This window comes from Dipodomys merriami, unplaced genomic scaffold (assembly GCF_024711535.1).
Source record: "Dipodomys merriami isolate MVZ:Mamm:240054 unplaced genomic scaffold, mDipMer1.0.p SCAF_454, whole genome shotgun sequence".
NCBI lineage: Eukaryota > Metazoa > Chordata > Mammalia > Rodentia > Heteromyidae > Dipodomys > Dipodomys merriami.
In genome coordinates, this window is record NW_027206018.1 from 151,385 (window position 1) to 161,843 (window position 10,459).

General features: G+C 38.7%; 1 pseudogene; it reads left to right on the forward strand.

Annotated features, from left to right (window-relative positions):
- The first annotated feature begins 260 nt into the window (after window positions 1-260).
- On the forward strand, window positions 261-357 carry LOC138808555 (U6 spliceosomal RNA; annotated as a pseudogene).
- Window positions 358-10,459: the final 10,102 nt, after the last annotated feature.

A 10,459-nucleotide genomic window follows, 5' to 3' on the forward strand; every position in this document is an offset into this window, starting at 1 on the left:
CTTTGGACCTAGCAATAAATTATTGAAAGTATGATCAAATTCCAAATTAAAAAGACTTAAAATTGTCATTGACAAAAAATTTGCAAATGTGAGCATTAAGATGAACAATATATTTTTTTCCACTATTCACAGAATTTTAGGAAAATAAGATCAGTAGCATTGTCAGGAACAATATAGTTTCCTTATTACAAGTAGGCAACCGTGGATATAAGTCTGTATAAAGATTGCATCATTAACTACTTAAATTTAGAAGATACTACATGCTTCAGCAGCATGTATTCCCAAATTACAATACAGAGATTAACATGACAATTGCACAAGGATGATATGAAAATTTGTGAAATATTCTGTATTTTTCATTTTTCAGATGCAAGAAATGAAAAACAGTTATTAAAAAGTTGATTACAAAATAACAAGTGTAACAACACACGTAATTCATATAATTAAATTTAGTTTCACATCAATGTATTAAATCTTCACCTCAGAAAGGCGTTTACATAACATAAACTTTACAAAACTTTTGAAATTAAACAACATTGTCATTTTATCCCAAAGAAAAATAATATTAGGACCTAGGAAAAAAAGGAATCTAAAACTTTCTATATGGAATACAATCTGAAAGGACACATTATACAAACATAGAATACTTTAAAATATTCTTTTTCAGACAATCACCAGAAATACTTTAGTATCTGTACTATTCATTTAAACAGATAAGTTAAAATTATTTCTGAATAAAATTTCACAAACTCTGCAGAAATCATTATACATGTATACAAAAACTCTTGAATACATTTTGACATCCAATGCAGGCAATTCAATTGGAAGAATTCCACGGAATTCCTGAATTTTTACAGTAAGAATTGGTGTTGCCAGACGCTGGTGGCTCAAACTATAAAAAGAATTTTGAGGTATTACCAGGTGTAATAGACTCAGACAGTCCTACCACTATAAAGGTCATGAAAAGGTCTCTAAAGAGACTATTCAAGTTAATAAAGGTCAGAGGATTGCCCAAATACTTTTACTCTCATATCTAAACTTGCCTAATCCCACACTGACTCAAAACAGAAAAGGAGGGTTTGGCACCACAGATACTGTAGCCTGGGTTCAGGAAATTACAGATAAAAGGCCTTACAAGGCCGTTAAATCAATGGAAAACAAATGACAGGACACTTAGACACAGGAGCTGACAGATCCTGTATAGCTGGAAAAGATTGTCCTATGGCCTGGCCAGTGCAAGAGACTTCTTCCTTAATTGGATTAGGGAGGGCTTCTAATGTAGCTTAGTCAGCTCAGAGACTCAAATGGGTATGTGAAGGGCAGCAAGGCCACTTCAAACCTTATGTTATCCCCAGCTTGCTCTGTTCTTTATGGGGCAGAGACATCATGCAAGACATGAAAATAAAATAGGACAAATAGACTCCTCATCAAAGGAGCAAAATTTTTCATAGGGGCCACTGATGAACAGCTTTATGCTGACAAAATAATATGGAAAAGTGATGATCCTGTATGGATTAATCAGTGGCCCCTAACTCAAGAAAAGATTCAAGCCATACAGGACTTAGTTCAAGAACAATTGAGTCAAGGGAAGAATAGAAAAGACTACCAGTTCATGGAATACTCCAGTTTTTGTAATTAAAAAAGAAGTCAGGAAAATGGAGATTATTACAAGATCTAAGGGCAATTAATGAGGCCATGCATGACATGGGAGCCCTTCAACCATGTCTACCCTCTCCTGTTGCAGTCCCACATGGTAGATACATAATAATAATATACTTACAGGATTGCTTTTATACAATAAAATTACAACCAGAAGATTCCAAGAGATTTGCTTTCAGTGTCCCTTAGGCTAATTTTAAACAACATTATAATAGGTACCAATGGAAAGTGCTACCTCAGGGCATGAAAAACAGCCCTACCTTATGTCAACAATATGTGAAAAGGGCTATAGATCAAATTAGAAAAAAATATCCAGGGGCATATATTATTCATTATATGGATGATATACTTATGGCCGATGAAACTAGAGAAAAGACAGAAAAAATATTACAGGATATGGTAGAACAATTAACAAAATTCGGTTTGATAATAGCTCCTGATAAAGTTCAACATGAATGACCTTTAAATTATCTGGGAAAAGTGATTGGACATGATTATATTATGTCTCAAAAGACACAAATTAGAATAGATAAACTAAAAAACATTAAATGATTTCCAAAAATTATTAGGGAATATTAATTGGATTCGGCCTAGTTTAAAAATAACTTCAGGACAATTAGATCCTTTGATGAAAATGTTGGACGGAGACCCTAATCCTAAATCTACCAGGAAAATAACTCCTGCTGCCTTATCCTGTATAAAATTGGTAGAAAAAGCATTGAATACAGCTAAAATACAGCAAATTAATATTGCACAATCATGGTCCTTTATAATTCTGGCTACAAGCTATACTACCACAGGATGTTTTTGGCAGGATGGGATACTAGAATGGATCCATTATTCCCATAACCCGGGAAAAATAGTTGCTTCATATCCCTTTTTATGTGCAATTTTGATTTTAAAGGATAGATTAAGAGTTAGAGATTTATTTGGCCAAGAAATACCTAACATTATTATCCCTTATAATAAGAAACAGTTAGATCATTTGATACGATTTGATGATGATTGGAAAATTGCTGTATTAACTTACACAAGTAAAATAAGCTTTCATATGCCCCAACATCCTTTGTTACATTTTTATACTGAAACCCCTGTGATATTTCCAAAGGTTTTGGTTACAGAACCTTTGGGCAGGGCATTAACTATTTTTACAGATGGATCTTCTAGCGGAAAGTCTGTGGTTTATTGCAGTACAAAACCACCATTAATATCTTCTGACCCAACTGTATCTGCCCAACAGATTATTGCAGTTCTGCTAGCCTTTCAAAATTATTCAGAGGAGTTTAACCTTTACACAGATTCCCGCTATGTGGTTTCCTTGTTTCCTGCCATTGAAACAGCCCTAGTTACTGGTCATTCTAAAGTAACAGAGTAATTAATAAAATTACAACAGCTATTACAACAAAGAAGGACAAAGGCATTTGTGGGACACATAAGGGGGCATAGTAATCTCCCTGTACCTTTGTCTCAAGGGAACAAGTTAGCAGACTTATTAACTAAGGAAAGTCATGTAATGTCAGCTTTAGAAGAAGCTCAGGAAAGTCATAGACTACACCATCAGAATGCTAATGCCTTAAGAAAGATGTTTCAAGTGTCCTGAGAACAGGCAAGACAAATTGTAAGGGAATATGAGGCATGCCCGGAAGTTTTTCATCCACAAAAAATGGGAGTTAATCCTAGAGGCTTAAAGCCTAGAGTTCTGTGGCAAATGGATGCTACCCATGTAACAAAATTTGGGAAACTCTCCTTTGTCCATGTTACTATAAATACTTATTCTCATGCTATGGTTGCTATAGCCCTTTCTGGAGAGGCTGTGAAAGATGTTCTTCAACATTTGGTTAAAGCCTTTGTAGACCTAGGAATTCCTAAGGAAATAAAAATTGACAATGGACCAGCATACACCTCCAATGCTTTTGCTAAATTTTGTGCACAATGGAAAATCGTGCACAAAACAGGGATTCCATATAATCCACAAGGCCAAGCAAACATAAAACGAGCTCATCAGTCCTTAAAAAGTCAATTGTCAAGAATTAGACAGGGAGGAGAGAAGCAATACTTCCCCCATTACACTCTTAACCATGCTTTACTGGTTCTTAATCATTTCAATGCTGATGAGCAAGGAATAACCCCAATGATGAGACATTGGGGCATGGAAAAAACTACAACTTTTCCTTTACTAAAATGGAAGGATCTACTTACTGGAACCTGGCGTGGGCTAGACATCCTGTTAACATTCGGAGCTAGGCTATGCTTATGTTTTCCCACAGAATGCGGAATCCCCCATTTGGGTCCCAAACAGACTCATCAGGCCTTTCTTGGGCCCAAAATAGAGACAGGAAGAAAATGAAAATACATCAGGAGAGAAAACTGGAGCAGAAGATAAAGACTCTCTCTCTATCACCACCACAGGCTAATTCAACAAAAACCGCAACACCACCTATATGGGGAAAGATCTAGAAGCTGGTTGAAAAGGCCCGGCACATTTTGTTAATGAGTTAAATAAGGATGTTTCTCTAACATTAACAGAGCAACAAATTATTGATCCAAAATTTAAAAAAAAAATAGAGGCTTTGGAAAAAGTAGTCTTAAAGTTAGGGACTGAAGTCAATAATCTAAAAACCCATCTGACAACTAGATGTCATCAGGTATTTAAATATATTTGTGTTACCCCATTACCTTATAATGAGAGCTTAGATTGGGAAGTTACCAAAGTGCATTTACAAACAATCTGGAAGGACAATAGCTTAATTCATGAGATAGGACAGCTACAGGAAGACATCTCAGCCCTTAGTCAAGCTCATTTGGAAAGCGTGGGGATAAATTCTTTGGCAGCAGACTTACAGAGAGTGTTAAAAAGTCTTAATCCTTTAGATTGGTGGCACTACTTGGTTACATTTGGAGTCATAATACTAATTGTTATATGTATTCTTGTTGTCTTTCCAGTTCTCTTCAAACTAGTCTTCTTCTCCATCTTCTCTATATGAGAAGAAATTTCTCTGGCACATCTAATACATAAAAAAGGGTCAAATGTCATGCCTACTCCGGTGGAGTCTGCTTAGCATGGAACACCTGCATTCAGACCTGAGAATGGGGCTTCACAGAAGCCTATCTCTGAGAATGTGACTTCACCGAAGTCTACCTCAGAGAATGGGGCTTCAAAGAGGCCTATCTCTGAGAATGGGACTTCACCGAAATCTACCTCAGAGAATGGGGCTTCAAAGAGGCCTATCTCTGAGAATGGGACTTCACTGAATTCTACCTCAGAGAATGGGGCTTCAAAGAGGCCTACCTCCTGGAAAGGCTGGCAAGTCCCTGGGAAAGATGTGTTTCTGTTCCTGTTTTCTTTTCTTCACTGTATAGGAGTGCCTATTAATCTTTTACTGTTCCTGCTGCTTGTTCTACTTACTTATGCTCAATGTTCCCTTACTCAAGGCTCTTTCTTAAAAGTGTTGATGACTCCAACATCTGATGAGTGTCCTGAGATCATAACTCACCAGAGTTAAGTGCTACCGTAAAAGCCCCTCTTATGGAAGCTATCAGACAAGTCATAAGTAAATATAAAAGTATTGGGGGTTTCATGACATCACTTCAGCAGAAGGAATTGTTTGTAAGAGATTTACAGGAAGCTGTAGGCATGGCAAGAGCAGAAAGAGTGTATGGCTACTGGAGACTTCCCTTTAATCCTAAAGCATATACAATAGACTCATATAGATATCCTGTAGATAAGAAAGATGTAGAGGGATATTTAGACCAAAAGCTAAATAAGATTCTTAAAAAGTTGGTAGATGGAAGGTGGCAATGGCTTATCAGAGGAAAATGGTGGGATCCTCCATTATCTAGAGGACCCCAAAGACTTCCCCCAGATCCATAGCCTTTTACAGGTGTGTATGATAAGGATGGCAACCGTTGGGAAAACTATTTCGAAGAAAGAACTTCCTATTAATCTCTTTCATTTACTGAGAGACTTGCTAGATCTAGGTCTCTCTCCTTGGTACTTACTATCAAAGAAGGAACAAGAAAGATCTTATGAGACAGTTAAGGCCTCTATGGAGAAGAGTAAACGATTATGTGAAAGGGTTACAGAAAAGACACTATGAGCTTAAATTTGATATATGGCCAGATTTAACCAAGTATACTAAATATGATTTTGGCCACAAATTGGGGACCCTCTAAAGAATGGCAAAGAAGTACAATTGCTTAAAAAAGATTTGAAACATATAAAGTACAAAACTAAACAAAAGTAACTATAAAGTACTAGACTTCATGCCTTTCTGTCTAGCACCTTGCCCATGTGCTCTGGTTAATGGTTAATAGGTGATAAACATCAATACCAATTGTATTTCTTAAAAATAGAGGTAAAGCCGAAAACAAGTGCCTATTGTCATAGCTCGTCATCCAAAAAACAAGATCAGGCGACCAGCTGGTGAACACCCAAAAATGAAGCCTTGCAGCAAGATTGTGTAACTTTTTGCCCTTTCTCATGGAGACTTTTGCTATAAAAGCGTGTTATCCTCTGCAATAAATCACACTCAGCATTCACTCCTCTTCTGTGTGAGTTGTCTGTTTGCCATCTCCCCACCTGTTCCAGTTCCTCCACTAGGTGTCCTCCATCGTCCCAACAGAGTCAGTCAGCGGCAGAGGTCCATTGTATCTTTGTTATCTCAATTCTCAGCAGCAAGAGGCCTTTAGTTTGGGCATTGGTATCTGTATCATGATGAAGTAAGAAAGAAGCCACTCTGGTATTATTCTGCATATATACACTGTGCAGGGTTGTACAGCCATCTACAGTTATTGCATTTGCCACTTGAGCCACCAACTCACGGACAATGTCTAAGTGTCCACTGCAGGCTTCCTGATGAAGAGGGGGTATACTCATCATCATCCCTAGTATTCACATGAGTGGCCTTTTTGGAAAGTAGTCTCCGCATTGTAGTAAGCTGAATATTTTCAGCAGCCCAATGAAGAAATTTACTTGGATCCTTCTCCAATTTTTGTCTTGCAATTGATACCATTCCTTATTTTTTCATCTTGTTCCTCATCTTCCTAAGAATTGCCTAACCAGAGACTTTGAGTGCCAGTGGGAATGAAGTTTCCATGTATTTCCCTTTTCCCTAATAGTTCACATAGGTTGAATTGGTCAGAAAAATCTAGTGAATTTTCTGCATATCTGATTTATATCCTTTTTCCAATTTTACTATTCGAAATTATTCTAACTGGAGAGTAGGGAATTGATGGAGAACAGAGGAAAGATGTTCCTCCGTATTCAAAGGTACAGACTGAAAATGAGGACCAGTGATGTCTTCAAGTGCAGCTTATTCTAGGAATGAGAAAATATGAAATAATGCCCTCTGTATAAATGGTTTGGGAAATGGCAGAGCAAAAAGTGAAATGATGCAGCCAAAAATATAAAAGCAAAATAAATTAGGATAATTATGGAGCAATCATATTATCTATGAGAACCATGAAATAGAGAAAGGAAGAGAGATACAGATGTGCAATGACCTAGCTAGCCACTAAATTAATGCCTCTGATCAATTGATAGAGCAAACAAAATTTTATTTTTTAAAAAAGATGGAAATAGAATTTATATATTTACTTGGAATTAGTAAATACATTTTACTAGCCTACATAAAGAGACATAGCTTTGACCAAATTACAGACAAGAATCGAAATCCTTGGTAATTTAGTAAATCCTTGGTAATTCTAGAAAAATTTGACTGAAATCAGTTGAATCACACTTTTCCTGCACAATGAAGAAATAGGTCCAAGCTAGTAAAGCAGCTAGAGAAGGCAGGAAGATTTTATCTGTGACAAAACTTTGTGGAAAATGGTATTGAGGATTTCTCACTGGTGATCCACTTGCACTGGAAGCATGATTCTGAACTATTGCTTGCTGATTCTGAACTATTGCTTTGATCATTATATTCTCCAAGAAGAAAAAAATGATAATTGATAGTTTAGCACTACTAATACATTTTGACCTTCTCACTAAGCACCTTCATTCATCAAAATCATATGAAGAAAATAGACAGGCCTACTTTTTTAGATGAAAACAAGTGTCTTCTAAAAAACAAAGAATTTATGTAGTCATGCATAGGACTGCTATTTTACCAATGCCTCATACAGTTTTTATAATGTTGGGTAACAATAAATAATGGATCTATTAGAAGGCTCTTAAAGCTCATATGTTCAATAGTGAGTTCTCTTACACTGTATCATGGTATTTTTTGTTTATGGTCTTAAGAAATTTACATAACTAACATGAATTTCTGACAGGACAGTATCATCACTGTACATCTTGCTTCTATACTCTCAGTTTTACATTACTATCTAAGTATGTGCATTAGATAGTTATAGAGAAAAAAGTAGAAGCCACACTAGTGGCTCATGTCATTAATACGAGTTAATCAGAAAGATGAAATCTGAGTATTGTGTTTGAAAGCAGACCAAGAAAAAAAAGTTCATTAGATTCTGATTTGAAAGTAACCAGCAAAAACTAGAAATGGAGCTGTGTTACAAGCAATAAAATGCTAGCCTTGAGAAAACTGAAATAAAATATAAATTCTGGAAAAAGCTGTGTGTACAGTAGGAAATGACCTGCTGTGTTAGGAGCCATTCCAGATGTGTAGAGGCTCTGAGTTTTGTCTACAGTTGTTCTGATAACAATAGTGCCATCTTCTCGGTGGTTGGAATATTCATGTGCTCAAGGACTCCCTGAGGCCTTGGGCTACCCGTTGGTGTGTGTGTGTGTGTGCGTGCGTGTGTGTGTGTGTGTGTGTGTGTGTGTGTGTGTGTGTGTGTGTGTGTGTGTGTGTGTTTCCCTCATTTTCCCTTGTCCACTTTGTGAGTGCCTGTCTGCCTATTCCTAATCTCGGATAGTGCCCCTTTTCCATTGCATACTTGCCTTTAGCCTCGATCAGGATCTGTAATGAGTCTTAAATTGTCAGAGACCTGAAAATTCCACTTTTCCTTTGGAGCCCAAATTCGGATGTCCATATCTTTGTACACCTCCAGAGGATTCTGGGTCAGCAGGGCCAGCTGGCATATGTTCTCCCCTGCCTCTGGGGGGGCAGGGTCAGTCATGCGATGTCCTGTCATTTTCCTCAGCTGAGCCTCTGCCTGTACGTCCCACTCTCATCAGTCTGGCAGTGGAGTGGGGGAAGGGTGGTTGCCAGTGGCTCTGACCAACTCGAGCTTGATAGCTGACTGAAGGCTAACCCAGAAAGGATGATCAGGGTTTACATGGGAGGTGAGGCCAAGGTGGCTTGGAAATATTGGTCGATGTCTAGGAAATGTCAACATATCTTTTCACAGGTAAGTCTATCTTCCAACCCTAGCAGGGCCTCTAGACAATTCCAAATGTCAGAATACAGAGGCACAGACTTTGAGCTCCAGGGCCAGAGAACTAGGGGATGAGAGACTGGTATGGCCAGTGCCTCAATGTTCTGGGGCATTATCCTTGAACTGGCTATGTCCCCCTTGTGTAAGTTCTTAACCCAGTGCTAGCCACACACCGGCCACTTGTGCTGTGGAAGTAGTAGGAGCAGAGGTGAGATCTAGGATGACCAAAATCGGGATTTATTGCCTGAATGGGGTGTAGGGTGTCTTTAAAAAAATCTTACAGCTGGAACTCAGAGCTTGGCACTGTCCCTGCGCTTCCTTTGTTCAAAGCTAACACTCTAACACTTGAACCACAGCTCACCTTTCATCTTTTTTAGTAGCTGAGTAGACAGAAGAGTCTCACATACTTTCCTGCCTTGGCTGGCTTCAAGTTGCTGCCCTAAGAGCTCAACCACTTGAGTAGTTAGGATTTCTGGTATGAGCCACTGGCAACTTCTAAGGATGTGTGTGTGTGTGTGTGTGTGTGTGTGTGTGTGTGTGTGTGTGTGTGTGTGTGTGTGTGTGTGTCTGTGTTTGTGTGTCTGTGTGTGTTTACCAGGGCTTAAACTCAGAGCTTAGGTGGTATCCTAGGTATCTTTAACTTGTTTGCACAAGGTTGGTGCTCTACTACATGAACTACAGTAGCTCCACTTCCCATCTTTTTCATGATTCTTTGGAGATAAGAGTTTGCCCAGGCTAGCTTTGAATCTTGATTGATCCATAGGTCTCAGCCTTGAGTAGCTAGGATTATAGGCATGAGACACTGGCATCCAGCTGCATGGATGTCTTTTCCCAATCTCTTCTGTTCTAACAGCTGTCTACTTGCCCTGGCCTAGATCTCTGACCTCCACATCAGCTTCCACCAGCCTCTGACTGTGTGAAGAACATATAACTCAAACCTAATCCCATTCTTTTTCCTCAGGGGAGGAGGTTATGTTTCATCTGAAGCCTGGGGTAAGAGGGGTAGCTGTAGATGGGTGCTCAGCTGGGAGAGAGGTAGTATGTTTTAGCCAAGAAAGGAAGTGTGCCCAGATACTAATAGCTCATGCTCTCATACTCCTAGCTCTTCAGGAGTCTGAGACCTGAGGAGTGCCATTCAGAGGCAGGCTAGATAGAAAAGTCTGTGAGACTCTCTTCTGCAAATAACCACCCAAAACCTGGAAGAAAATTTGTGGCTTAAGTGGTAGAGTGCTAGTCCTGAATGAAAAAAGTGAGGGACAGAGCCCAGGCCCTGAGGTCAAACCCTAGTACCAAGGTGCTTATGTGTGCACACACAGATACACACAGACACACAGACACACAGACACACATTCACACACACACACACACACACACAAACACACACACACACACACACACACACACAACACATACACAGGAAGGTGGTAATGATGAGCTGAGCTAGAACTGGGGGCAGTCC